Source organism: Marmota flaviventris, chromosome 17 (genome assembly GCF_047511675.1).
Source record: "Marmota flaviventris isolate mMarFla1 chromosome 17, mMarFla1.hap1, whole genome shotgun sequence".
NCBI classification, from domain to species: Eukaryota; Metazoa; Chordata; class Mammalia; order Rodentia; family Sciuridae; genus Marmota; species Marmota flaviventris.
Window position 1 is genome coordinate 71380354 of NC_092514.1, and position 12848 is coordinate 71393201.

General features: G+C 53.8%; 1 protein-coding gene across 1 annotated transcript in view; it reads right to left on the minus strand.

Moving 5' to 3' along the window:
* The window catches only part of Sdk2 (sidekick cell adhesion molecule 2), a 137308-nt gene that overhangs the window by 101227 nt on the left and 23233 nt on the right, over positions 1-12848 (minus strand). The window lies entirely within an intron of this gene.

Here is a 12848-nt window from a genome sequence, read left to right on the forward strand (position 1 = left end):
CACACATGCCAGGCAAATGCTCTGCTGCTGAGCCCCAGCCCCAGCCCCACCTTTCCCACTTCTGAGCAATGGTCTAGCAGGACCCTCAGAGGAATAAGGGTTTTGGGTCTAGGACACCTTGTCCCAGTCCTTGGGTGTCCTTGGGTTTGCCCAGCTGCCTTGGTGGACAGGCTCATTACCTCCAGGGTATGCCAAGCCTGATAGGGAGCTGCCCATTTCCAAGAATTCCCAGGTTTATGTCATATGAGTCCAGGGTAGGGCTTATCACCAGCAGCACCATCATCACCACCACCATCCTCCTCACCACCAAAGACATCGTCACCATGTTCACCATCATCACCACCACTGCCACCGTCATTATTACCAGCACCATCATCACCACCCCCACTGCAGCACCATCAGCACCACCACCCCCATCAGCACCATCGGCACCACCACTGCCACCATCATTATTTATTTTTGCATTCTCGTTTTCTTTTTTTTAGAATTTAAATTTGTTGTAATTAGTTATATGTGACAGTAGAATGCATTTATGCAATTTGATATATCACACATAGATGGCACATGATTTCATTTTTCTGAGTGTACATGTTGCAGAATCACACTGGTCCTGCAGTCACATATATACATACAGTAATAATGTCTGTTTCATTCTACTCTCTTCCCTATTCCCACATCCCCTCCCCTCCCCTCCCATCACTTCCCTCTACCTAATCTAAGGTAATGCTATTCTTCCCTAGTCCCCCACCCCACACCCGGCCTTATCGTGAATTAGCACCCACATATTAGAGAAAACATTTGGCCTTCGATTTTATGGGATTGGCTTCTGTCGCATAGCATGATATTCTCCAACTCCAACCATTTACTGGCAAATACCATAATTTCACTCTTCTTTAAAGCTGAGTAATATTCCATTGATTATATATACCACATTCTCTTTATCTATTCATCTACTGACGGACATCTAAGTTGGTTCCATAGTCTAGCTATTGTGAATTGAGCTGTTATAAACATTGATGTGACTATGTCACTACAGTATGCTGATTTTAACTCCTTTGGGTATAAAACAAGGAGAGGGATAGCTGGGTCAAACGGAGGTTCCATTCCCAGTTTTCTGAGCAATCTCCATACTGCTTTCCATAGTGGTTGCACCAATTTGCAGTCCCACCAGCAGTATATGAGTGTGCCTTTTCCCCCACATCCTCGCCAACACTTACTGTTGCCTGTATTCTTGATGATTGCCATTCTGACAGGAGTGAGATGAAATCTCAGAGTAGTTTTTGTTTGCATTTCTCTAATTGCTAGAGATGTTGAACACTTTTTCATATATTTGCTGATCAATTGTATTTCTTCTGTGAAAAGTATCTGTTCAGTTCCTTAGCCCATTTATTGATTGGGTTATTTGTTTTTATGGTATTAATTTTTTTGAGTTCTTTATATGAACTAAGATTAATGCTTTATCAGAGGTGCATGTGGTAAAGATTTTCTCCAAATCTGTAGGCTCTCTCCTCACTTTATTAATTGTTTCCTTTGCTGAGAAGAAGCTTTTTAATTTGAATCCATCCCATTTATTGATTCTTGATTTTACTTCTTGTGCTTTAGGAGTCTTGGGAGGGAAGTCAGATCCTAGGCCAATGTGGTGAAGATTTGGGCCTATTTTTTATTATCATCAGCACCATCATCACTGCCTCCCCCATCAGCACCATTATCACCACTACCATCCTCCTCACCACCATAGATATCGTCCCCACGTTCACCACCATCGTCACCACTGCCACCATCATCGTCACCACTGCCACCATCATCATGACCACTGCCACCATCATCATCACCGTCATCATTACCATCAGCACCATCTCCATCACCTTCACCACCACCATCATCCCTGTCACTGCAGATATCATCACCATGTTCCCCAGCATCATCTCCACCACCACTAATAGTAGCATGATCATCGTCCCTATCCTCACCTTTTCAGGGTGGCACAGTAGCTGCCCCTCTCTGAGCTCCCTCTCTGCTTCAGAGGCTGGACTAAGTACGTTTCATACATTTCTTCATTTCACACAGCAGTTCCCAGACTATTGATATCATGGACCAGTAGTACTTAAAAAAACGGGGATTGACGTGAGGCTGTCAACGTTTTACTTTGCCAAGATCATTAAAACCAACCAACCAGAAAGCAAACAGAAGCAAGCAATGAACACTTGAAAAAACAAACAAAAAAAAAAAAAGGAAGAAAGGAGGAATAATATTAAAAAGTGCTGGGGAGAGAGAAAAATAAATTGAAATGGTCAGCATTTTATTTTAAAAGGACACTTCTGAGATGACAAAAAGAAGCTGAATCTCAGAAGAAAGGCAGTTTTAACAAATTTTTAAACTTAAATTCCATGCAAAGCCCACTGCACCAGCCCACGCCTCTCACTTGATGTGTAGAGAGCCACGGGTGGGCACGGAGAGCCACGGGTGGGCACGGAGAGCCTCTGATTGAATCTCCCACTGACATGATGGAGACGTACTTTCATTAGCAGCCCCATTTGGTGATGGTTGTGGTGGGGACATCGAGGTTCAGAAACACCTTGGCATCGACTCCTAGTCTCACATACATTAAGAGGCGGTGCCAAGGTCCCCCTGAGCCTCCCTGCCTCCAGGCTTGGCTGGGAGCCAGGTCAACGTTGCGATCACATGCCAAAGGTCCCATCTTCCCTCCGGGAACCGCGTGTGCCTGACTCACAGCTGGGGGGTGCACCAGGTTTGCTTTGGCTCTGCAGGGTTATCCAGAACCTTCTGGCTGCCCAATCCCCCATCTCCGCCAGCAGCTGCCACTCTCATCTGTCCCTGGCTACCATGCACAGAAAGATGACGGAGAGATGGCGGGTGCCCAAACTCTGGCAGATCTGTTTCCTTCTCTCCGCTCACCCTTGACCCCACCCCAGTGTCTGCTCCTGTCTGCTATGCCACCTCCCCAGGCAAGGGACAGTGTTCCCGGGAAAGCGACAGGATGACCTGCGAGGGGGATGGAAGGAGAGAGGCTGGAAGGGCTCTCTCTGCTTAGAAATGAATCAGATGCTGTGGGAAGCACCAGGAGGAGGCACAGAGATAGAAATGGCTGATAAACATCTGAAAAGATGCCCAGCGCCTGGCATAATGAGAGAAATTAACATCAAAGCAAGACAAGGCTTCGCGTCAGAGTGTCAGTGGTTTTGGGGTACCGTCCCACTCGGTGTCGGCAAGAGCGGGGAGGAGGGAGGCGCATCATCAGGTCTGCTGGTGGCGCTGTAAACTGGTCCGGCCTTTGGGGTCCTAATCTATCACGATTAGGCCATGCAAGGTCCTTGACCCAGGGAGATGGCATTTTAGACGTCATTGCCAGCAACGTGACAGAAAATATGTGCAGGGATGCTCACTGAGGTGTTGTAATCGCAGAGGTAAACAAAGGACAGCGGGAAGCAACCCGAACGTCCATCAGAAGGATTGGATCAATGAATGATGTTGCAGCCCCGGAATGAATGGGCACCTGTAGGGGGTGAGGTGGGAAGGTCCCCAAGACACCAAGAGCATGGCCAGAAGTCCAGCGAGGAAGTGCAGGGGGAGGTACTCAGAATGCGAGGTCACAAGAGGCGAAGTAATGTCATGCTGACTGTTAGGAGCTAGAATAATAAGGCAGCCTTCTAAAACGCTATTTAGAGACACAGGCGACCGAATCTTTAGTTTAATGCTTGGGATCATGCCAACTCATCCCATAAAAATAATTTAAATTTGTTCACTCCATCACAAAAGAGCCAAAGAATATTGAGATGACATGCTACAACTTGGGTAAATTAAAATAGTACATTTATTCGTGTGTGTGTACACAAACACGTGTGAAAATGCACACATACAATCACACGAACATACTGGTATCTGCATAGGATTTTCTTTTTTTTTTTTTTTTTTTCCAAGATGGATACTCCAGAATGTATTATCTCCCTTTTGGGAGAGGTATCCCGGATGGGGAGGGAGGGAAGCTTCGACTTTTCGATTTTACGTCTTTCTATGCCATTAAAGTTTTCTTTACTGTCGACGTATATTGCTTTTATTTTAAAAATAAAATTTAAAAAATGCACTTTGTGCATATAATTTAAGTATACATTATAAAACGGGCACCAGGGACTCATTGGATATGGATTTGTTTGCTGATGTTAGTGATGCGTGGCAAAATTTAAACTTTAATAAAAGTCAGTTTCTGGGGAAGATTCTCTGCCCTTGAATCCAGGTGGAACTGGGAACCATGAGGAAGGCCAATAGGCTTCGGGTCTGTCCCCTCCCGACACCTCTCCTCTGGCCGTCTTGATGGAGGCTGGGTGGAGGGGAGCAGCCCCTCTCTGGCTCCTCCCCCTCTCCGGCTCCTCCCCCTCTCCTTGGGCTGCCTCTGGGTGCTCCTGCCTGAGACCTGGTTCCGACTCTCAGGCAGCATTATTTAAAGTAACAGCTCCACCCACTGCCTTTCCTACAGGGGAACCCACTCCACTCCACCCTTTCCACCTCCCGGGAGGGTGGAAGAGGAAGCTGGCCAGCACCTTGGGCATCCCGCACACTGTGAGCACCCCGGGTAGTGACAGTAAGAGCACTCATCATCCCCCGTCTGGATTGAACCCAGGACACACTCAGCCATAGCTCTGTCTCCCCATCCACTGGTGACTGCCAGCCCGGCAAGGGGCTGAGCCTGGCCCTGTCCACGTCTTCAGGCCAGGGGCAGGGGCATGGATAAAATGGCTTCTGGAGGAGGGGCCCAGTTAGGGGACCCACACCTGACTCACCCAAGAGGAAGTGTGGCACGGGAGAGAGCACCGGGGCTTGTGAGGTGCAGCAATGGGGGCTTGGCTTTGGCTTCTGCTCATTCTGGACGAGTTTTGGAAAAGCCACGGCCTCGGTCTCCCTGTCTGCAGAGTGGGGAGAAGAGCAGCCGTCTTCCATGCAAGCATGGCCGGGCACAGGAGGGGCTGCCGAGGTGTTGCTGAATGTCAGCCAATGCAAGACTCATTGGGGAAGGGGCTGGGTGACGGGGGTGCCTGGAGGGGAGCCCACAAGGGGGCAGCAGGAGCTGCCCCCAGAGTGCGGACCCATGTCAAGCAGCAGCGCAGCTCGGATTCCCTTGCCGCACACATTCCTTGGCTTCCAAAGGCTGCTCACCTCCATTTGCATCCTCAGGTGGGTGGGTGGGGTCCTGAGCTGGCTCCTCTAGGGAACAGGAGCACTGAGGGCAGGAAGCCTCTTCCTGGTGCACCAGCAGCCCGCAGTTCTGCCAGCCTTGGGGAGGAGTGTGGCCTCCAGGGGCTGCGTGCTTCTGGATCCCCCCGGCCCCAGGTCCCCTCAAAGGATTGCTTCCTTATCTCTTATAGGAAATATCTTCACATATTTCAAAACTCAAAGAATACAAGAAAAACACACAGAAGAAAGCCCCTCCTATCTCGTGCCCCAGCCGCCCATCACCCCAACGCCCACGGAGGAAACTCGGTGTGGAGTGCCTTTTCAGAATTTCTTCACGCAGACGCAAGCACATTCGATTTCTGCATCATTCCCTCATCAACAAGAGACCCGGCCTCCCGTTCTGCCCCTTGCTTTGTGTCCACACCAGTAAAGCTTGCAGATCTTCCCACAGCTGCCCTTGGAGCTGCCTCGGGATTTTTGACAGCTGCAGAGCTCAGAGGAACCTCTGAATTCAGGGAGCTCTGCTTTCTCCCTGGTAGATGGTCCAGGGCAGCCAGAGGCAGAGGGAGGCTCAGGGGTCAGACTGGAGGCTGCAGCAGGAGGCGGGCAGTGGAGGAAGTCACACCAAGAACCCACACCCATCCTTATCTTCATTATAGTCCTGGTTCCACCCAGCAGGACCCCACAGCTGCAGGACCCCGGATGGAGAGCGAGGCCGGGGGTGGAGGGCATAGTACCACAGCAGGGAGAAGAACTGGCACAGATAATTGGATTTTTAGAGACAAGAGAGGAGCAGGGGAGAAAATAACTGCCTAACAAATGTGGCATCTTCTCCTGCACAGGGGGGAAACACACAGTGCCCTTTTTGGTTGGAGTCCTTGAGTGTCACAGTTGATATTTAAAATGATTCTTACCCACATTAAATAAGATATTTCAATTTCACGAAGCTGTCAGGAGCGGATACGGACACCAGAAATAATAGGCACGCTCTCCTTGTATTGTCCTGGTTAATAAATCAGATGCCTGGAGATGCACGCGGTAACGCTCACGTGGAGGAAGGGCGCGTGTGCACGGGCACCCTGCACACGCACAGAGCACGCTCATGCACACCCGCACATGTGCACAGGCATTTATGCACACCCTACGGTGTCCCCATTTGCACATTCGTGGGGCCCCTCCTCACGCAGACTCATGCTCATATGTGCACACACCCACACTCGGCTCATTCTTGCACACACGCTGTCTGACGCAAGGCCTCTTCTCAAGTGCACGGTGCTCAGGAGAGTAGGCAGCTGGGTTGCCACATCCACTGGGGGTCAGTAGGGGCCCTATGCACCTACAGCTGTAGGTGTCACCACAGATGGCTGAGGTTGGCACAGGTTTGGGGGACCGTAGTGGGAAATTGAGCTTGGGAACTTGGGCTTCTGACCCTCTTCCCATGGACCTTCTTGGGAAACAGGTAGGAGAGGTACCAGGTGCCACAGCATGTGCATGTCCAGACACCTGTGGGAACAGGCAGCTTGCCTGTGACCTGGCCAGCTAGAAACTGACCAGCTCCATGTCAGGCACAGCTTTTACTAAAAGCTTCAGAAAAGAGGCAAAACTCTGTCTATGATGATTCCCAAGGAAGAGCCCACCCTGAACCTTCCCCTTTGAATATACCATATACAATTACATACAACGTATAGACAATATATACCATGATGCAATTAACATGATAATAAATATTACTGCAAGGAAAGTCACAGGTGCCTTCACACATACCAATTCATTTAATCCTCACAACACTGTAGGAAGCCTCAGTTCACAGATGCGAAAACTGGGGCCCAGAGACAGGAGGGAACTTGCCCCAGGCCACACAGCTAATAGGGAGCCAGCATGCTGGGTCAGCCTAGCACCCAGAGAACAAGAACCTCACTGGGTGGTGCCCAATAACTTGGGGTCTCAGTCCTGAAATGAGAATGGTTTGCAGGATGGCTTGGTTGTGGACCCTCCTCCCCCGTCCACCTGGGTGAATGGTGTGGGGAGGAAAGGGGTTGCTGCTGAGCAGGGAGTAAGAACCGGAGCAGCTGGAAGGTGCTAAGAAAGAGCTGTTGCTAGGGACCAGAAGATCTAGTAACCGGAGACTCCGGGAGAAGCAGCTAGAGAGGCCAGGAGAGCCCTAGCCCCAGGTGGAGGAGGCCCTGGGCCGTGGCTCCACTTACTCATGGAGGTCAGGGGGGTCGGGGAGCACAGGGACAGGGACCGAGAGCTCTGCACAGGGAGGCAGAGGCTCGTCCTGGAGGCTGACGTCAGGGTGCACCCCGTGGTGAGGACTGGAGGGGGTTCAGGAACAGAGATTTCTGTTCTATTTTAAGCGTTTCCGACCCGCGCTGTAATTCCCCTCCCACGTCTTGGGGAAAGTCTGACACACAGCGCCTCTGCTGTCAGTGCCGGGGGAGGGAGGAGTGTCCTGGCTGGGCCCGCAGCAGCCTGGGGAGGGAGGGGCTGCCAGAGGACTGAGGGCCGCAGAGGTGGCAGGTGGGCCAGGGCGAGTTTGGCCAGGTCTTCCAGGATCACTGCCAGGCTGGGGACGGCCCTCCACTTGTCTTTCACAGAGGACAGACATTTGGATAGTAAGGGACACGGTGGCCCTCCGAGGTGGGTGACTTGGCACCTAGAGCCCTGTAGGGTGTGTGTGGGGGTGCCTGAAGTGGACAGGAAGGGGAGGAGCCCAAGAAGCTGACCACGAGAGCGACTGTGAGCACCAGAGAGACTGAGCTAAGGGCTGCCCAGATAGCCGGTAAAACGTGCTTCCTGGGTGGGTCATGAGGGTTTTCTGGAAGAGACCAGCATCTGAATGGGTCAGCGGGGTGATGGACATCCACTTCACCTCTCAGAGTGGCGTCACCCAGGCCTCCAGGGCTGGCGTGGAACAGGGAGGCGGAGGAAGGAGGAATCGACTGTCTGGCGGGGGGCACCATCTTCTGTTTGCAGACACTGGAGACCCGCCCTGCCGGCTGACACTTGAATTGAGGACCTCTGACCTCTAGAACTGCAATGGCTACATTTGCATGGCTTCAAGTTGCTTGTCTGTGATCACTTGTTACAGGTTGGGAGCAAAGCAGGTCAGGAAAATCCCTGGCAATGCCGGAGGGATGATGGAGTTGGGGACCAGGGTGGGTGCCATTCATCCTGTAGACTCTGAAGAAGCAGGCTGAGCCTGGCAGGTCCCTGAAGGTGGAACCCTGGCAAAGCACGGCCTGTGGGCTTGTGAAAACCGATTCTGATGAGAGACTTGCCTCAGAAGCCGAGGTGTGCCTTCAGCCTCCCGGGCCTGCCCTGGTCTCCTGGCCTCCCTGCCTCCCCGAGGCCTCCCCTGGGAGCTCATGATGTTCTGATGGATCCCAGGCTTCATGGTCAACAAGAGAGATGGTGGCATCATTGAGCGGGGGCTGCTGACACTGTGACAGCCTTGGCTTGGGCTGGCTGGGGGAGGGTGTCCATCGACCCTGTGACCTTCTGGGCCAATGAACTACTCTCAGTGAACAAGGACAAGGACTTCATTAATCTGTTATCCATTAGCCCAGCCATCCCCCAAAGAGGTCTAGCTGGTAAGAAGCAGAGTGGGTCATCGAGGAGGGACAGGCAGTGCAGGGCTGGGAGTGGGATGAGACTTTGCAATGGCGGGCGGGACCAACACTGCTTGGGAGGAAAGCAGGGGCTGTCCCCTCCACTGAAGAACACCAAAGACCAGCGCGGGTTCTGAGCCAGACACTTGTCACACAGTACTTCCCATGTGAACCCCAGGTCGGGGAGTCACCTCCTCCATTCTATAGCCTGGGACCTGGGCTCAGAGATGTTGAGCCTGTGCCCCAGGTCACCCAGCTCGGAGGACACAAGTGGGATTCGATTTCAGGCCCCTCTTCCCACAAAGCCTTCCTTGCCCCATCTCTGCCCCCTGACCTGTCCTGGGGCCCTTGGGACTGCTCTAGGGCACATCTTCTCTCCTCTGCTTGTCTTTGCCCAGACCCTGCCTGGCCTGGAGCTGTGTCTGTGCCACCCTCTGGGGGAATCACTGCCGTGGACAAGAGTCAGGAGAGCTGGGGTCACTCTGTACAGTGAAAGTGACTTGGTGGAGCTGGAAGCAGAAAAGAAGCAAGAGCCAGGGAGGAGAACGTGGTCCAGGATGCAAGGAGTTAAAACTCGGTGAGGTTTCAGTTTGGAATAAAAAAAAAAAAAAAAGGGTGGGGGGAGAAGAAGTCCTGGGCTTGGGTGGGGAGGCAATAATTATTATTTTAAAAACAAACAAAGAAGAAAACAGAACAGCAAGCAGAGGGGCGCCCCCTGCCCCCCCCCCAACAGTTATGCCTGAGGGTATCCCCAGGGCTCCGGCTCCCCCAGGGAGACAGCCCCTCTTCTGCCCTCTGCTCTGGGCTCTTTTGCCCCGGGCTCCTGACACCTGGTTGAGATTCATTAGGATCCTTTTCGTGCTGAGGTGGATCAGAAAGAAACCGAATGAAAACACGTTGTCAAGGAGCTTGAAAGGAAACCAGGCCTCCAGGAACCAAGTGGCTTGGGTTTGGTGGCCTGACCACGTGGGTGGGGCAGCAGCCTCATCTGCTGGCCTTCTGGGGGCCTCCCCAGCCTCCCCAGACTCCCAGTGAGGCTGCCTCCAGTGCCCCCCACTCCTGCAAGGGATTCTCCCCTCTGGGTCTCTTCCTCCTCTCAGAGGGACACCACCTTACGGGATCTCTTGGGCGGTGGGGGACACAATTCAACCAAGGATCTCCAGGGACCCTCGTCAGCCTGGCATTGAGGCTTGAGCCTTGGGAGAGAACAGGTGCACGGGACTCTAGGGTGGTCCTGGGGGAGGCTGGGGAGTGAGGGCAGGGTGGGCTTGGGGAGGAGACGCTGTCCAAGGAGAATTGAGAGGGGAAGCTGAGGACCACTGACCGTGCCTGGGACAGTGAGGCACGACCCAGCACTGGCCAGAGGGGAGCACGGGGAGGGGAGGTGCTGGACTCACAGCCTGCCGGCCCCAGGGCCTCAGGGGCCAGGGTAAGGAGTTTGGGCTTTTCCCTGGGGACAAAGGAATCCCTTTGAAGTGAAGGAGTTGCTCTTCAGGGTATAGTTGGCAAACCACAGCCCATCCTTCAAACCCACGGCCCACAGCCTCTTTACAAGAGACGGAGAAGAAAGATTTTTCCATCTTTGAATTTCTGAACGAAATCAAAAGAAGAATGAGCATTGCATGAAATTCAAATCTCAGCCCCATAAATAAAGCTTCCCTGGAACACAGCCGCCCGTGGGCGTGGCCCATGCTGCTCTCGTGTGTGCCACGACGGCAGAGCTGAAGGGTTACAGCGAGCTGTGTGTCCTAATGTCCCAACCGGTGCCCCGGTGAGGAGCAGTCGGATCAGCCTTGGCTCGGAGCTCTGCTGGCCGTCGGTGGGCGGTAAGCTGCAGCTGGTCCAGGCCAAAGGGTTGGGGCCGATCCAGAGAGGGTGGCCTGGCCGTGTAAGTTCCCCCAAGGGAAGGTGGGAAAGGGCCCACTGACTTTGCACGAGGAGAAACCTGATGGTCCGGAGTGGGGAGGTGCGGTCTCAGTGGACAGTGGACAGAGAGCGCAGGGTCTACGGTCAGGTGTTGTTAGCAACGGAACGAGGGCAGAAGCAGGGCACTGGAGGGCTGGGTGTTTTTAAGAGACTTGAGCGAGTTTAAACCTTGGTGAGGGGAGAGAGCAGGCCCGGGAGACTTCGTAGAGGCCAGCTGAGGTCAGCAGCTTGACCTTGCACGGGTGCTATTATATAGGTGGCCAGTGGTGGGGCTCAGCGGCCTCCGGGAAGAAGCAAGGTGGGTTGAATAGTAGGATGACCCGAGGCTGAGGTTCCTCCAGGAGGCCGTGACAGGTGGGCCACAAGGACGGAAGGTTCTGGCAGGATGGAGGCTGAGCTGGTGACGCAGGGCCGCTGGCTAAGGAAGCAAGAGCAGCCAGGCGGGAGGTGACCAGAGGGGGGACCTGCCAAGAGGGAGGAGGCCTTTGGCAGCCTTGCCACTCAGGGTGGGGCATCCTGCAGCCTGGGCACAGCCGGGAGCAGGTCAGACACGCAGACTCACGGCCACACCTGACCTGCCGAGTCAAGATCTGCATGGAGCGGGTCCCAGGGGTTCACACGCACTCAGGGGTCTTGGGTGAGGGGAGGGCTGAGGGGGTGGCTGCGGAGAGGGAAGTCGGAATCCAGGTTTCCCAGGAGAAACGGTTTCAGGGATGAGAAGAGGCCGGTGCCGCCTCATCAGGACTCAGTCTCCCCATCCGTGAGGTGACTCTGATCACGGTCCCTGCTGCGATCTTGGCGACCCTTGCCCCAGTCCCAGCTCCATGGCTCAAGGAGCATGTGACCTCAGACAGGGGACTGAGCCTTGTTAAACCACAGGCAACTCCATCTGCAAGGGGGTGGGACACATGGGGCACAGCCTCCGCCCGGCAGCTGTTGGACAAGGTGCATTTGCCTGGTGGGACGACAGGCCGAGAAGCACAGGCACACCCAGGCGCGCCCAGCCACGTCGCGTCTGCTCAGGCACCATCTCGTCTGCGGGAAGCACTCGGAGGAGCAGGGAGCCAGGCCCAGCTAAGCGGAGCGGCACAGCTGCTCACAGCCTGGCCAATGCCCACACCTCCAGCGACCTCCGTTCCTGGCAGGCGACGTCCGCCCACACCTGGTGCTACAACTTTCTCTTTGATTTCACGCCACCCTCCTGCTACGGCTGAACAATAACACACAACCTCTGCCCCTCCCACGCCCTCTTCCACAACACTACAGGCCTTTCCAAGGCAAAGGTGCCGTGGGCTGCGGCGCGGATGCATTTCTTAACCATTTAACGTGTGTCCAACGGTGCCATCGTCTTCATAGGCTTCCGCTTTTTTAACGTGTCATTAATGAAGATTCTCAGTGTGGCTCCACTCACCCCGTTTCCCCCTAAGCCCTGCGTGGTTCTCTTTGCACAATTTTGCACAGTGTGGCGATAGTCACTAGATGTGTGTCTTGCACTACGGCTGAGCTGCCTGCCCTTGGCTCAGCACAGGGCCTGAAATCCCCAAAGCACCCAGGAAATGCCTTCTTACATGGCTGGCTTGGTCACTCATCACCTGGCCCCTCCTGCGGGTCTACACAGTGCTAGGCCCGGTGTCGGCTCTGGGTATTAACAGGAATGATGACAGCCTCACCCCCAGGACCTTTGTCTCCACGGATCTTGACGTCACCTGCTCCTCACCTCTAGGTGAAAATGTCACGGCTGTTGCCACTCTGTTTAGAGCCACACCATCCCCCACTTCTGCTCTGGTCCATTTCCTATTGCCACCTGTGAGACCACAGTGGGCACTTCCCTGGAGCTGAAGGGGAAGGAGTTAAATGCGGTACCCCTTGGCATTTCCGAATCCCTGGGACCTTAAGTGAACGGTGACTTGGTCACATCTTTGTGCAGGAACAACTTTAATTAACACCCCTTTAATTACCACAAGGCACGGTGACTAATTAATGCCAAGTGGGGAGAGGGAGGATGTGCACGGGAAGCATTAGCATGGAGGTGGGCACAGGTGGGCACCAGGTGGGCACTGGGTGAGCTGCAGTGGGATGGGCCTGCTCAGGTCTGCCCAGCTGGCCTGAGCTTCCTGCCTGCTC